At 40.0% G+C, this 17,275-nt stretch overlaps 1 protein-coding gene across 2 annotated transcripts in view; it reads right to left on the bottom strand.

Moving 5' to 3' along the window:
* The window catches only part of TENM1 (teneurin transmembrane protein 1), a 748,343-nt gene extending 735,630 nt beyond the window's left edge, over positions 1-12,713 (bottom strand). For both annotated transcript variants that reach the window (XM_070502852.1, XM_070502851.1), the window contains exon 1: positions 12,165-12,713. The gene's annotated coding sequence lies outside the window, so the exon portion shown is untranslated. The remainder of the gene's footprint in view (positions 1-12,164) is intronic.
* Positions 12,714-17,275: the final 4,562 nt, after the last annotated feature.

Below are 17,275 nucleotides of genomic sequence, written 5' to 3' on the forward strand. Positions count from 1 at the left end.
TTTCTCCCTACATATATCTGTGTGTGTGGCTGTGTATGTAGACATATAATATATTTTACTGACATAGAAATATGTTACCAATATATTGATAAGTAAAAAAGCACATTATAAAGTAATTACAATGTAAGTCCAGTTTATAAAAAGATATATATGTATCTAAAATATATATGATTTTCTTCTTCCTGTGTATCTGTATTTTCTAATTTTTCTATAATGAACATATATAACTCATACTATATAAAAAGCTATATGTTTTAAATTCTTCAAAAATTCATCTTAGAAAAGGCAGTGTGGTGAATTAAAGCAAAAGGAAAAGAAAAAGGAAGACTTTAAACTTTAGCATTCCAATATTTCATGACTGGCACTTAATTAACCTTATGGCCCCAATTTATCAATCAAGTAATCCCCAAACCAATTTTTTTTTTATATTTTAGGCAAAATCTCAGTTGTAAGGGCAAACAATTCAAAATTTTTACATAGTAAATCAAGACAGAAGACAATATCTAAATGCCATTTTGAAAAAATGTAGGTCAATAACATCATTGTCACCTTTGACAAAGATCACCAAGGTGACCTTGTAATGATAATAGAGTATTATATTATTACTAATGATCTCCATATCCAATACACTATATATAAATCCTTCATAATAGACTGAAGTGGTGCTCTTGATTAGTTGCAATCTAATTTCCCGATGTGCATTTTTCATCACTGTTAATGTTGCTCAAAAAAGGCATAGTTTTGCTCAAGTGTTCATGTGGTTCCATAATAGTGCTAAGTTAGAATCTCTTAAGGGAAGACATTTCAGAAAGTACTTAGATCTAGACTACAAAAAAATATTTCTGGCTCTTCTTCCACATATACCAGAGCAAGTCTGTAGAAATTGGCTTTATACCCATCAGGCTGATTCTGCAAGGAGGCTAGCAAAAAATGCTTTAAAAACTAAACTGCCGTATATGCAGCATTTTGCCTTGGTGAGATATACAGAGGGCTTTAAAATGATATAGCTCTTCTCTGCTTACTTCTCAATTGCCTTCAAACTGAAGCCTTTAGGAGTCTATCTCCCCATTTATGATAAGAGAAGGCCAGTTTATACATTGATCTATATAAGATACTCCAGGTTACCTGCAATCACTTGCCAGTTCCCAACATGTACCACTTCCCTTAACTTTTACCTCTTTATTCGACTCAAGAATTAATTTCCAAAAATGAGACTGTTAACTGTCTTAATACTGCATGTAGTCTGGCTACTCTCTAAGAAAAAAACAAGTTAGAATGTTTGACAGGACCATCTTTGAATGCAACCAAATAACGCATACCAGAAGCAAAAACAGTAGGAGCTACAAATGTTAGAAATGCATCTCACAGAACTGACTATTGGTTTTAGAGAGAGGGTAGAGCCTGCAAGCAGAGTCCAATATCCAAATGTGAACAGCTCATTAAGAGATCATCTAACCTGGACTTAAATTAGTGCCACTGTCTCTTGTTTGGTCCTTATAGAAAATAATATTCTACATCCTTCAGTTCTCAGCTTCTGAAAATGAAATTACATTTGCGATTGGCTATTGCAGATCAAATGCATAAATTGGAAGAGAGCAGAAGGGTCTAAAAGTCCGGTTCAAAAAACACACACATATATATGAACATGCATATATGTGTGTATGGACAGATATCTTTCTTAGATAAGTATAATTTCTATTCGTTTAGGAAGTGAGACATTTGCCTTGTTTTTCAATAATATCTCAATTATATGCTAATTATAACTACAATACTTATATTAACAATATTTCAGGGGACTTTGGGCTTCATATAGATCACTTTATTTTACTAATGAGTATATCTTTACATACTGCTACACATGTTTTGAAACCCCTAATGCTATTTTTCTAACAGGACTTTTACTCAAAGACCTTGTAGAAAATAATTGTGTTAATAACAAAGACAGTTTCCCCATTACAATGATCAGTGCTTTCAGACAATTAATGCTGCAACACTCTATATTGTCACTCTCTTCCTCAGGGCCTAGAGAACTTCTAGGTTTACATTATTGGCTGCAGCTGCTTTTTTCTGGCAATATGGGCATTTCTAATGATGAGACCTGCCAAAACTTGTCAATGCTATTTTTCTTCTTTTCCATTAGAGGTGACTGTGGCTGAATTGCCAAGTAATCTATAGTCTAACTTCACCTAATTGTTTTTACTACATGACATGAAGAAATATAGTGAGTAATCACTTCTGTTTTACATGAAGCAAATTGCTAGTGCTTTCCACAGCAATATGAAGAAGGCTTAACTTGCCTAATGTCCCTTGAACATCCTGTCCAAATCCTGACAGAATAAACTCGACCCTCTTTGGCTCTCCAATGAGTGAAGATTGGACTGGGTCAGTGGATCCCAATTATTTTCCCCGTCTGTAGACTTCTTTAAAACAAAGCAGCCAGGGAACAGTGGGCCCCAGTTACAATTGGCATATTTCTCTCCCTCCAGCACCATCTCTCAAAGAGAATAGGTTTATCCTCCTTGTTCTTTATTACCTAAACCTCACTTTGAACGTGGCAATGTTCGCTTTTTTGCAGTTTTTTCCTCTTTGTTTTGTAAATGTATTTTTTCTGTACTGAAAGTCATACAGACTTATTATAGAAAATCTGGAAAACACAGAATGTATAAAGGAAAAAAATAATCTGTAAACTACCTCCCTCAAACAAAGATCATCATTTCTAGCACTTTTGTGCATATTTTTCCAGGCTTTTTTTTTCTTTCTTATATATTGGGAATATATAGTTTTGTATCCTGCTTTATCATGGAATAGTATAACATAAATGTTTTCCTTTTATCAGAAAACATTTGTAAACATCATCTTTAATGGCCATAATATATTACTTTGTCTAGATGTACCATGAATCACTTAACAATTCCCTTGTTGAACATTCAAGTTCCTTCATTTCTTGCGCTAATACAAATAATGCTTGGTGAAAATCTTTGCAAATAAAGCTTTTTCTGCACTTCACACTATTTCTTTATAACAAATTCCCAGAAGTAGAATTACTAGGTCAAATGGTATGAACATTTTTAAGGCTTTTGCTGCAAACTGCCAAATCTATACCAACTAAAATTTCATCACGTCCTTATTATTCATTCATTTATTCAATCAATACTTATTAAACACCTACTATGTACCAGGCATTGTGCTAGGGGATATGGATGCAGTAGTGAACAAAATAGATACAAAGCCCATGCCCTCATGGAGCTAATATGCTAGTAGATTTGATAAATTACAAATAAACAAAAATACAGTGTGATACCAGGTAGTGATGAGTGAATGAGAGGGAAAATGGAAGTGGATCAAGGCACAGAAAATGAAAAATCCTGATAAGACTCACTACATAGAATGATCAGGGAAGCCCTCTATGATTGAGGAATATTTGATTAAAGATCTAAACGAAGTGGGAAAGTAAGCCTATAGAAACCTTGGAGAGAATTCATTTCAGGCAGAGGAAATAGTAAGTGCAAAGGCCCTGAGAGACAAAACTACGCAGCATGTTTAAGGAACGAAATGGAGGGCAGTGTGGCTAGAATGTTATGAGCAAGGTTTGGTAGGGAAAATGGTAAGACATAAGGCTCAATAAACAGTAAGGGACCAAATCATGTAGGGCCATGTAGGCCACGGTAAAACTATTTTTGTAATCACAGAGGAACTATGATAATACTGAAGTCTTCAGCAATAAAAAAAAAAAGAAAGGCCAGTCCATGCGATCTGGAGAGTCTTTGTGAAAAATACTTGAGGCTTCAAGACCCACTGTCCCAGAGCTCTGTGTAAACATTGATTCTTTTTCTGCCTTTTCAACAACAAAGCAGTCCCAAGTATTTTGCTAAATGTCTGAGACTAGTGTTGTCTCATTATGTCTATTGCTGTTTTACACATTTTCTTAAACATGTTTTATTCTATGTTTTACAGAAATATATTGTTAAAATTTTCCCTATTCTGTGTTAAATTACCCTTAAAATATTTCCCTTGCACTGAATTCTAATTGTTTACATTAAAATTACCTCACTTTCACAAGTTGTCCAATGTTTCATCAAGGCAATAACTCAAATAGGGAAAAAGAACAAAACAATGAAAAAAATGTAGCACCCTTGTGTTAACACTTCACGGATTTGAAACCAAAAATAAATGGTGTCACACCTAAGTGTTGACATTTTATTAGACTAAACATGAAAGATAAATCACAAATGCACTAACAATGTATGGATACATGCACAGAGTAAATCTGTAATAAGTAGTACCAATCCAAGAAATCAGTATGCTATTTGGGCTCCTGCTCAAGATAACTGACAGATTGTAAGAGCCAAAAACAATATAAGGAATAATATTTCACATTATACTTATAATTCTCTAGGATATGCACAAAGAATTGATCAGAATTAGAAAAAGAATGTAAAGATTAATCACTCCCAATACTTTAGTGAATGTCTCAGAGCTTCCTTTCTCATAAACCTATATAGTGCCTCAACTCTTGGAAATAGTTGAAAGAAAGAAAAAGAGAAAGGAAGGAAGGAAGCACGCTAGATCTCATTAATGAAATTAATACTACCTTTCCAAAAAGAATTTCTTATTCGACTTGCATAGCAATTCTATCAATGCTTCCCTACATTGCTTAAAGCTCTAAACAAAGAATGAGTCACAACCAGAAAAATATATATTCATTTCAAGCATAGAGTAAGCAGACAGGTGACGTGCTTGTATGTTTCTGTAAATGATGCTTGCAAAATCCATGTCAAAAATGTACATATACCTTTTATTAAATATTCTTTTAGAAAAATATTCCATCCCCACACAGACAAACACAAACGTATTTTTGGGCTAGTTAACAGAGCAGGAGATCACACATCAATATCAACTGAAATGCTAGCAATTAAGCAGAACAGCTTTAAAAAAAGAAAATCATTAATGCTAAAGGGGGCAATGAGCAGAGTATAAATTCAAAATGTTGATCAGAAACATTTTGCTGCTAGGAACTAAGTTAGCTAGGAACATTTCAGGTGTAGAAGGCTTCCAGTCACTGTGTGGTTGTAGTGTATTTATACACCTCTATATTTAAACACAGGTGGTAATTAGCAAGATTGAGACACCTTTAATAAGGCATCATCATAGGTGCAAAGGATGTGTAGCATAAGATGAGTTCATTATCAATAACTTTCCTGAATTAATCATCTCTTAGGACATTTAATTTTAAATGTACCTGAAAAAACCTGCATTATTGAGATAGAGCATCTGCAGTATCTTTTTCTAATTTCTCTGAACAACTGAAGAGTTTTCTTAAAATGCCTATATACAGCTGGGACACAGGGATGGCAATATCTAATAAACCAATTGTCCATCTAACCTGGCACCTTCTCTTTGACAGGTGTCTAAAGCAGATAGAGGCATTAGAAGTAATATAAACACTTAGAATCCACCAATTATGCAAAAACATGCAACTGGGAAATTTTCTCCTTGACCTCAGCCAGTGATCAGATTTTCCCTGAAGTATGCACTGACAGCAGTGTATTTTTATTTTGGCTGCTTAAAAAACTGTCATTCATATAGGCAGCTAAAAAGCACTAAACTGTGATTCCAAACATTAAAATGAAAATGGATTTCCTTTGATATAACCCATAAGGATTCTACTGAAAGTTACAAAGACACACAGACACACACTCACACACACATATCTGCATCACCATTCTGAATATTTACAATATCTTTCATTAAGAGGAAAACAATTGAAAAGTAAATATATAGTAATTTCAAAAGGGAAACTGAGGCTACACCTCTAGAACATCATTTGGATGAACAGTCAAAATTCACTGACTGGATATTTGGAAACATCCAAATGACTGACTGATTTTTTTTCATTTTACATCCAAATGCCAAGCATCTGATGAAAGGTTAGAAGAAATCAACATGACACGGAAGGTATGACACAGATAGGTACTGCAAAATCTACATGTTCAACAATGATGATTAACTCAGATATTTTGGTATCACACAGATATAGATCAAGTAACAAAAACAAACGAATTGACAAAATACATGCAATTCAATACCCAACAAGTGGATACTGATATCCTCAATATTCCCTAAAATGTAAAAATGAAAACGTTATTTTTCCTAAACATTTAAATCACTACTTCATTCAATCATTATTAATTCTGTCTGGGATATTTATTTTTTTAATTCTAGTCACTTTAAAAAAGAAAAATACCTTGTGACATATAAATATAAATACAGATTTAGATCTCCATTATTTTTTTCATTACCAGTATCCTTTTTGGGAATCACTCTTTCTTAGCTGTAATATAGAAATTTGTTTCCAGCGATAAATTCACAGCAAAAGAATATTAGTTTATCAGCACTCAGAGCTGATAATATTGCAAAAGGCTTAACACGGATTGCAATTCAGTTCATATTATAGTTTCTGATTCCAAAATTCAATTTTGTAAGTCATAATCAGCCACAAAAGTGTTACAACAGAATATGAGAAACATTAAAAGGCAATTTCCTCATTGTTGACTACTTATCAACTGAAAACTTAGTCAATTTAAAACAATCAGTTTGCTTTACGGTGATGGGTAAAATGAGTGTTTTACAGATTTCAAATATATGCATTCAAATCCATTTGGTCTCTCTAAAAGAAAAGTGGGGCATAGATATTTTAATAAAATTGTTTTTGTATTTGAAAAGGAAAAATAACAAATCCTACAGAAAATTCAAGCATCATTTATATTTAACTTTACTGTGATTGCTAACTAGGCCTCTTCAAAGTCTACAAAATCATAATTTGAAAGAACATATTTTTTCAATGTAATAGCTATTATGAAACTATTTTACAGCTGTGAATGTCCTCATAGAACAAAAATGCTCTGGAGCATACATAAATACCAATAGGAATGCACAAATCAAACCTCTTTCTATGATGATTTTTAAGGAACTGCTTGAGCAGGGACAAATAGGGTTGCAGTAAGATCTTCAGGAAAATGACAGAGATGGCACTGATTTTTGTTCTGCTTATGCATTTATTGCTTGCAACTTCAATTCCCCAGTCTTTTACAGTTACTTTCAGGGACCAACAGGCTGGCATGAAATTAAATTAACAAGCAGGTTCCCATCCTGAATTAGTGACTCCCAGCTGTCTGTCCCGTCTAGTTTCCATGGCAGTAGAAGAATCGGTGGAAAATGAGGTGCAGGAAATTGCACGAAGGCAACACATCAAACTCTTTAAGTTGAATCTTTAAACCGATGAATCAGTACCGGGGGCGGAGGGGGGAGGTAGAATTGAAGTTAAACTTTTTAATTTCCTGGCTTTTTGAAAAGGCCAGTGTGTTTCTGTTTTTGTAATTGCTGAGGGATGCAAGCAACATCTCCTTAAACATTTCATAGGAAGCTGGAGATTCAGGATGCCATTTGGTTCATTATGTATTTTCTAGTAACCCAAGAGGGTTTAAGGTACCCTACATGTATTTCAGAGTGTTTCACTTTATTTTTTCTTTCTTTTTTGACATAGATATTAAAATTCATCAGCCTGTTAAATGACTCCAAAACACCCAGAGACTAAGTAAAAAATTCTCTCAACCAACTAGATGTTTGTTTGCATCACCCCAAACAGCTGGATGGTTGACAGAACTTTTCACTCACATTTTTGGGTGTCATCTAGATACAGCCACAGAGACCTCTCATAAATACCCAGAAAAAAATATTAATCTTGGCACATACCTACCATAAACACAGGTATGGAGGCTCCAAATAAGAGCTTCACAGGGGGTGATCCACTGACATAAAAAGAGATGATTTAACACATTTTCCTGTGTCCATTTTCCAACTAACTTATCCACTCATACAGTTAGAATAGGGTGGGAATGGAGAACCCAATATTTCAGAATCATTACATCACATTGAAAACATCATCCAAGAGGTAGTGGTTAGTTGGCATATATGCATGTTTCACCATATGCTATTGTTTACCTAAAGTGGAGGCTTGGACAGGAAGTAAAAGTCAGAATTTTTTTTTTAAGTTGTAAATTATCCAAGATTTTACTTCCAGGTCTAGAAATGAGTCCTTAAGTTACGTAAGAATTTAACAGGCTTTGTTTATCAGACTCTAAATTATTAGTTTTGAAATATTAGAGATCCAAGACCAACTGTAAAAATATTTACTATCTCCAATTAAACCTAGTTTGCTTTGATCATACGGAGAAATGTGAGCAGTGAAATAGATATAAATATTTTTATACAATAATTTTCAGTTAAGGCCATCATATTCCAATTTCCTCAGCCCTATTTTCCATGGGTTCCGGGTGCAAGCAATTTCGTTGGTCTTGCTAAATTGCATCATAGTACTTCTAGCAAACTACCAAATCTCTATACATTATATAAATTGTCATAACAGAGTACCACATACTGAAGAGACACCTATGGTTGGACCATCAAGGTCGTTAGAAATCATCAAAAGCTGCATGAAACCTTTTATAGCATGCACCTGCTCAAACTAAGCATGATTCTAGCTGGTTCTATTTGATATTTACTTTCCTCAGTTCTAAAAAATCAATGGAAAACAGAAAGGAATAGAAATAATATATTAAGCCAGGATACAGAATGTTTTACCTTTTAGGGAAAGGAAAAATAACAGTAATCTCCATTCAAAATAGTGATTTAATCTAACACTCAATTTGCAGATGATTTAAAGCAGTTATTGTGTATGGGAACAGTTCTGAAATTTGATTCCTTTAAATTTTTTATAATCAGCAGCTACATTTCCAGCTACGGATATATGCTGTTCATCAGAATGGCTAAATATTATCTCTTACAATATTTTTCATCATTTAATCTGCCTGTAACTGTGCTAGTAATCCAGTTCAAACCTTTCTTCCAAATGGCAAATGATGGAAAGCTGCTTCTTTTTTTAAAAGTATGCACGGATTACTACTTTTGAGGGTAAACTGACAGGAATTTAAAGAGATATATATAATTTTAATAAAATTATCCTATATGTCTTATATCCAATGCATGGCATTCTCATGAGATTGCTTCTAAGTGTGTGTGTGTGTATGTGTGTGTTTGAGAGAGAAAGAGAATGAGAGAGAACAAATATGTGAGTACTATAAGAAAATTTGTACTGGTCTTCTTTTGACCTCAGGTCAGTCACTAAGCAAGAAAATAAATAAATAAATCACTTGTTTGGGAAACCTTAGGGAATTTATTAACCATAATCGATAAAGAGCACTCGATAACTATACTTAAAACTGAAACTGATGGACTTTCCAGAAAAGCAAGCTTCAAGTAAAAATTCATGGATTCTAATTGCCGTCCCTAACATAGAATGGAAAACAAAAATTACGTTAATTAACACCGAACCTTCTTACCACTTCCAAGTTTTTTAGGATGTCACGGAAAATAAAGTTCCACTAAGCTTTCTGTTTTCAAAGGCAACATATCAAAAGAATATTTTGCAGTTGGACAATTTAAAGTAATATTGTACAGAATAAACGTAAATGTTGGACTGTTTCGCTTCTTGCAAGAATCTTTGTATTAAAGCCATCAGAAAGGTACAATGACTATAAGGGAAACGACGGTCATGTTAGCGTTATTTACACGTATGACAGCTGAATTGAAACGCTGAGACCTTTAGGGTATTCAGAATTTGAATTAGGCCCTTGAATGAGACAGTGATTACATATAATCTGATTTTACTTTTTAACACACCTGTATGTTTGAATATTTGGAATCTCAATCATCCTTACAGCACAATGATTCTACAAAGCATTGTTTCCGTCAGCCCCACTGTAGATTTTGTCAAATGGCATGACTGTTCTTAATTTATAATTGGGACCTAGAACTAATGGTAAACACTAATTCATTTATTCAAAAAATATTCATTTTCTACTATGTGTCACTGTTCTAGGAACTAGACTCTATTCGTTTTATTACGCAAATATTAACATTTCTTCATAGAGTTGTTTTCCAGAAACACCTGTTTTTCAAAAACATTCTGGGGGACAATCTGAAAAATTTTAAATAACATTTAGAGCATGGATTCATTTTAAAAATTACCTGAACCCCTTTTCAAATGCATCTTGCAACTTTCTTTTATTATCATTAAAAGGTTACAACATTACTTTGGCATAAGTACTTGAAAGCTTTTTTAACTACCCTTTAAAAAAACTTTGCAATAGTAAATTATTTAACACATCACAAAAAAACTCTTATGAACTTGGACAAAAATGGCAAAACTGGGATTCTGCTTTTTCAGTTCTTTACTTTAAGGGTAATACGATGCCTTATGAAAATTCATTTTTCCCCATATTGCAGATATGAAGAGCAAGGAGGGTGGTGAGCAAGCAAGCAGATGCTGGGCAATCATGGAGCAGAATGTAGAGCTGTGGATCTCCTTTTAATAAAAAAAAAAAAAAAAGCCTTTCCTTCCTAGACCGCACTCTTTCTTGGCAGCACCGGAGTAACCTATGCTCCAAATCAGAAGTCTTGGGACTAAGATGGACCAGGATATTTCAGCCAAAATAAAATAATAGAGCAGACATTTGCAATGTCTTCATCAAAGAGGTTAAGAGTAGCAATTGATTCTCATAGCCTAGTGTACCTGGTTTATTAATTATAATCATAGAACAACAATCTAAAATTCAAGGAAGCTATCTATGACCCTTACTTACCACAAACACGATCAATTAAGTGCTAACCTAACAGTACTTATTAGAGTCCACTGGGGCGTTTCGTTTCCTTTTGGTTTCTAAAACTGAATGGCTACTAATTTCCCTTCTATGGAACCAGCAACTTCTTTTTGTATTTCTTTGGGCCACCTCGAATACACCTCTAGATTAATATCCCAGGAAAAAACGGGAAAGTTCAGGGCGTCTCCTGACCAACTGCTTCATATTGAAGATGTAGAGTTTTTTTTACCCATATCAGCATATCGCCAGTAGCAGTGATGCAGATCTGCTAAACCCGAAGCTGCCCACGGCGAGCACGAGCCGAAAACCAGCCCCCGCCCCCGCCGCTACTCTCCCGATGGCGAAATAGATGTCGAGACGACATCTACTAGTGGAATGAGATCGTCTGTCTCCGCAGTTGTAAACAACCGGCTGCACTGGGTTTGCAGAAATGTTTAAATACACTCCTGATTGCAAACACATCCACACACCAAGTCGTGCTAACAGTCTCCCCTTCTCCACCTCTAGGAAAAGCATCCTAAAACTGAATTGGCAATCTGCCAGTTGTGGAGTGGAAGAAAGTGAGGTTACATTTCCACAGGCATGGCTAGAGGGTACTTGGCACTTGGCAGATGTGCTGGCTGTTGCTAGATTCCCGGAACCACGTCTCAGGGTGAAATGCGAAAACACACAAACCCGCGCAGCTGAGCGCATGGTTAAAACCAACACCGACGGCTCCCAGAACACTGACTGCTGTGTAATGACTGTCTGTTTTGACGAAGATTGGGGTATAGGGAGGATGCATCGGGTGGGGCCCCAGACGGCGTAGGTTAGAAGGAAGTCCTGGAGTTCCCCCAGGAACCTCGGCTCCCCGAGTGAGATTCAAACAGAAATTCAGAAGCAAACAGGTACTCAAGTGCGTCCTAGCCCCTGGGTATCTTCTCTCGAGATGGCAGCAGCGGGACCCGAGTGGCTGAACCTCTAGGTTGGAGGGATTCGGGAGGAGAGGGCCCCTTGTCTCTTCTCCGACTGACCCCTCCGCCCGCGCAGCCTCCAGGTCCACTTGTTAGAGTGCCGGGGCTCTGCGCGAGAGCCGAGGCGTGGGTCCCCCTTTCAAAACCGGAGGAGTTGGTTGCCAAAGTGTCGCCCGAGAAGCTCAGCAAGCCCGAGAAGGGCAGCGCCCCCAGAGCCCGCTGGAAGCTTGAACTACCAACGAGGCCGACCTCCCGGCTCCCCCGGTTGGTCCAGAGCCCCGGGCCAGGCAAAGGCAGAGAGAAGCAGCGGAGGTTCTGCCGCCTCCGGCAGGACTCCCAGAGCGGACACAGCCTGCCGCTCACAGCCCGGAGCCGCCATCCGCCGCCTGCAACCTCCGGGCGAAGTTCGCCCAGAGTCCTTGGGGTGGGAGGTGGGGGTTGGGGGTCCAAGAGCCAAAGGGAAGGAGGTGGGGGCCAGGAGAAACGCACCTACCTAGTCCAGGCTCAAGTTTCGGTGGCGTCCCCAGGTGCGGTCCCCCGCCCCTTCGCCAGGTGCTCAGCCCCGCCGGGCGCTGCCCGTGACCGGGACTTCAGGCGTCTCAGCCGGTTCCTGCGGGAAACGACTGTAAATCCACATTACTGTTCGAGCCGCCGCTCGGGCCCCTGCATCGCTCTCCTCCGGTTGGCGGCGGCGGTGCTCTCAGCCGGCAGCCGCCGGGCGCAGGGACCGAACCTGGCTACTATCGCGCCAGCGGACGATCGCTGCCGGAAGGGTGCTTGTGCCCGGGGCCGTATGTGTGTGCGAGTGTATATACGCGTGTGTATCCGTGAAAGAGAGAGTGTGCGTGTGTGTGCGAGCAGAAGGGGTGAGCTCAGCCCCCGGGGCACTCGGAGGTGAACTCCGGGCTAAGCCGGAGCCCGCCGCGCTCCTGGGTGCGGGGCGTCTGCACGGCTAAGGGCTGTGCTGATGTTGCCGTGGCCGCCGCCGCCGCGCTCTAAGGCTGGTTGCGGTGGTGCAAAAAATGTTTCTCCGCTACTCGAGACCAAAAAACCTGCCCTGTCTACTGAGCATGCCCGGTTTGACAGCTCCACAGCCGAGGGTTTTTTTTTTCCCCTTTCCCCAAGACTCCAGGTTTTAGCCGCAGCTGAGACGGGGGGGAGCGAGGAGGAGCAGAACGAGGAGGAGGGCTGAGGGAGCAGGTAGCGGGCAGAGGAAGGGAAGTCGAGATGAGAAAGATCAGGGTGTTAGAGGGTGAAGAGAGGGAAGGAGGAAGCTGGAGATGGGAGCAGTGAAAAAAATAGAGATAAACAAAATTTAGATTTCGTATCACAATGAGTTCCCGGCCGGGGACTCTCAAGATCAGCTTATATTATTTTTCCCTGAGGGTTAGGTAGGGTGGAGGGTTCAGAGGAGTGTTTGTCATCCCCAAGATCAACCTGGGACAGTGTTTCATAGTCACGACATACACAAACGCGCGTGCACACACCACACACACACACAGAAAGGAGCGCGATCACTGCTACAGTGTGTAAAGCCTCAGAACTTAGAAAGAATACGAAGTCTCTTGCCAATATAACTTGGCAAAAAAGGAAAAAAGCTAGGGAGAGAGAGAAATTGTTTGGGTTCCTTCTTTCCCCCTCTCCCCCACCTTCCAGAAAAGCCAAGCCCGTAAGTGCAGTAAGTGACCCGAAAGCTCTCATGCGTTTGTCTGTATGAGGGCACTCCTGACTGCCTCCCACTGACAGTGTGACCCCAGCGCGCCAAGGCCGGCCACGCTTGGCCTCCTGGCGACGCGTCAAGTCAGCATTGACAATGTCCCCGTAGAGGTGGGCCCAGTGCTCCAGCTCCTGCCCGGCCGCCCTGATCCCTGGGCTCCCCAACCAGCTCCGCCCCTCACCCAGCCGGGCACGAGGGCACGTACCCGGGCGAACCCAGCGCGCTGCCCCAAGCCCTGAATCCCTCCATTCCCACCCTCTTCAGCTTCTTCGAAAAAGCGGAAAAGCGGAATCGGTCTGCCCAGAAACTCGCTTCGGGAGCCTTAGGAGTCCTACTGGGCATGCTCAGGACTTGGGGCGCCTCGCGTGGAGGAACTCTCCAGCCGCCAACACCTGCACGGCTGGGCCAGATGTGAGTCTAAAGGGGGAGGCGTTGGCTCCCAATTGGAGTTTGGCTCCAGTTCCGGGAAGTGCGGCGGCGACGCCCACAGTCGCCTTCTCCTTCTCGGCTTCCCGGCGAGAGCAAGATCGTGGGAGATACCAAGTGTCGAGCCAGGGGAGCTGCACCAACTGGAGAAACAGGACTCTAGCGTAGTCCCGGACCCCTTCCCCCCAGCGCCACCCCCGCCGTGGGCAGGTAGGGGGCGCGCAGAGCAGCAAAGAGAGCCCCACGTGTGTTCGAAGGGACTGCTAACCTCTAGGTAAAGAAAAGAAAGCGCGAAGAGTCGAACCTTCTTTGGGAGAAAAAATGGTTTTCTTGAGTGAAGAAAGAAGGGCGTGTGTGAATGTGTATGTGTGCACGCACGTTTGTAATTTTTCTCCGAAAGAGCAGGGACAGGAAAGCGAGAAGCTATTGCCGAGTTGAGAGCCCGCTAGGGGTTGCAATAAGGCACATTTGGAGCCTTGGCTGACGCTAATTACCGGGAAGAGTTGCTCCCGGCGCGATGGGCGCGCACCAAAGCTTCCAGCTGTTCTCCTCTCCGGGTGGTGGCAGCTGCGCAAGGACGGCTTCCGGGCTGGATGGTCTCTGCGCTCCTGAGCAGGGGGACTGGATTAGGCTTCCTAAAGAGAGGTAGTACAGGGTGACGCCAGGGGGAGATCTCAGAACCGTGTGTTCCCATCTTTCTGGCTTTTGATACAGGTATTTGCAAAGAGGGAGCATTGTAAGCCCAGCGCACCACCGAGGGGAGGAAATATACCGAGCTGAACACTCTGGGGGGAAAAATCTGGGAATCAAGAACACGTTTATTCCCTTCGTCCTTCTTCCAACACTGCATTCGGCTTCAGGCAGGAATCATTTGGATCCCTGCCGCTCGCCATCACCGCACCTCCCACCCCCACCCCACCGCCAACAAAGAAACAAAAGATGACAACCCTACTCTGTAGGGGGATAGCAACTGCTTCCAGAACCATCTCTGTGTTGGGCTGTTGAAAAAGCAGTGGGAAAGGGATGGCTGTAAAACCTGTGTCTTGCCACCAACATGTAAACGAACCTTCCTAAAACCCATACCCTCCTCCAAAACAAAACAAAAGTGTGTGTATACGTGCATTTGTATATATATCCTAAATAAAAGAAAGATTCCTCCTTAAGAACTACCCGACCCCTGAACTGTGGAGGGAAAAGAGTTTCAGGATACCTCCTCAGTTCCCACCCAAGAGTTCTGGAAGGAGGAAAAAGAAATATCTGGCCAGTCACTTCTCTAGTGACTGGAAAAACTCTTGAGTCTAAGGAAATTCTGTAACCAAGGATTAAGGAAAGAGCTCCTCGTTAATGAAAAGAGAATTTTGGCAGAATGGGGTATAGACAAACCATAACAGCCATGGAAATGGACTTAGGATTTAAAACCATGATCATCTCACTCTCATGCTCGCTGGTTCTTTTTCACTCTTTTTAAAGACACAAGGAGGAAGGGATGGTTGATAGCTAGGAATTTCATGAAAGCAAACTCAGCTTGTTTCTCTCTTGGCAATTCGGCAGTCTGTTTAATCATTTAAAAAAAAAACTCTCTCTTCTACTGCCTCCTCTTTATATTTTTTTCTCACATTCTTCCCTCTCATTTTCCTTAACCATCTTCCACAGCTCCCTGGAGTCCTTAATTCATTTGGTCTGCACCTGTCTCCCTTTAGTTCCTTCAAAAACATTGTTTCCCTTTCTAATTCCAAAGTACAGAGGGCTCTGTCACTTTTCTCTGTCGCCGATGAACTGATTTACGGCTTCTGGAGGTCCATAGCCTGATACTGTAGGTGGATTTTCTAAAGCATTTATTCAACTGTAGAGATTCCCTAGACACATTTAAGCAACAGGAAATTGCAGAATTTTCAAGTCGTTTTGCTCATGGGACCAAGAACTTCTATTTCAAATGTGGGTATCAGGAAGAAAGCACGCTAAATTGCCAGTTTCAGAATGGCCAATGTAAAGGAAAATATAACCAATTATAGCAGAGCATGCAATCTGTATAGGACAGTTACCCAGTTGCCTAGATTATATTATTCAAATAATTTGCTAGGGATTTAAAAAGAGATATGCCTTTTCGTTAACAAAGACCATATGCATGCACATATACACCCTTATTTGGTTATTCCCGGAACTAGGGTAATTACATAAATTCAATTCAGCAAATGATTATGGAGCATCTACTATGTTCTAGGAGCTGTGCCAGCACTGAGAACAGGTAAACAAATTGAGACTTAAAGAAGCTAAGAGATGTTCAAAGATTTGTGAACAATTCACTAATTAACAAGCATATATTGAGTGGCCGTTACCATGCATCTAGAACAATTCAACCTAAGAGAACAATATTTAGATGTTCTGCCGTTGATTTTTTTAGCATATTTGTTTAATCCATAGGTTGCATTCTCTGCAAAGAATGCATAATAGAAAATATCACGTATTTCAGTGATTTCTAACTACCCTCATAAGTAAGAGTATAAGTAGGATAATATTAGAAGACTAAAGTCAATAACAATTACATAAAGAAAATCAATGTGAACCATCTGAAGGAGTTTTGTTTGGTTGCTTGTCTAATAGGAAGATGTTTCCAAAGGCAGTTTCAGTATGTACTTGTTGTGGTGAACCATTATTTCCTATTGCAATGATAATGTCATCCAGAGATCAGCTACCAGAGATTATGAATGGTGCTGGCATCTTAACTTTTGGCTACAATGATTGGAAGCAGGAAGGATAGCTTAATGATTTTCTACCCAAAGAGTTTCCATAAGCAGAGCTTGTAAAATTGCAGTCAGCAGCTTGCTGCTTGGGAGTGCCCATTTCCGGCAGGCTGTAGGTCCCTCTGAGGAAAGCAGCCACATTGGAGGAAGCTCACTTGAGCCTGGATGTGAACAGTTGGTGGCCAGGATTCTGCATCCATCTGTTCAGAACAGATCGTCAGACACGTTATTTTTCACACACCCAAGTAAGGCTCAGGAGAACAACTGACAAGCCAATTAAAGTCCTCTCCTTACCTATTCCTATTTAGTTTCCAAATAGATCCTGTGGATCCACTTTTCTGGCTAGAGTTCCGAGGAGAAACAAAATACTTTTTTTTTTTTAACTTTGGGCTTTAGCAAGTCACTTTGTCTTCCACGTAACAAGCCCTGCTCGTGGAAGTGTACATTCGTACAGAATATCCCTCAATGGAAAAGCTCCATCAATGCTGCTGCACCTTACTCTCGAAATAAAATGTATCCCTAATACAGATTAATCATAACCTTCAGAAACCAAGCCTTCTCAATAGGGTGCTTCTCAATCCATGTGTATTTCTGCTATAACGGATTCAAACAATTGCCTAAATTTAAAATTATAGACAGTTAAAAGAATGGCACCTTGGTCTTTAATTTATATGAAATTCACTTATAGTATTTGATATGCATACGCATAAAAAATATGGC

This window comes from Equus asinus, chromosome X (assembly GCF_041296235.1).
Source record: "Equus asinus isolate D_3611 breed Donkey chromosome X, EquAss-T2T_v2, whole genome shotgun sequence".
Lineage (NCBI taxonomy): Eukaryota > Metazoa > Chordata > Mammalia > Perissodactyla > Equidae > Equus > Equus asinus.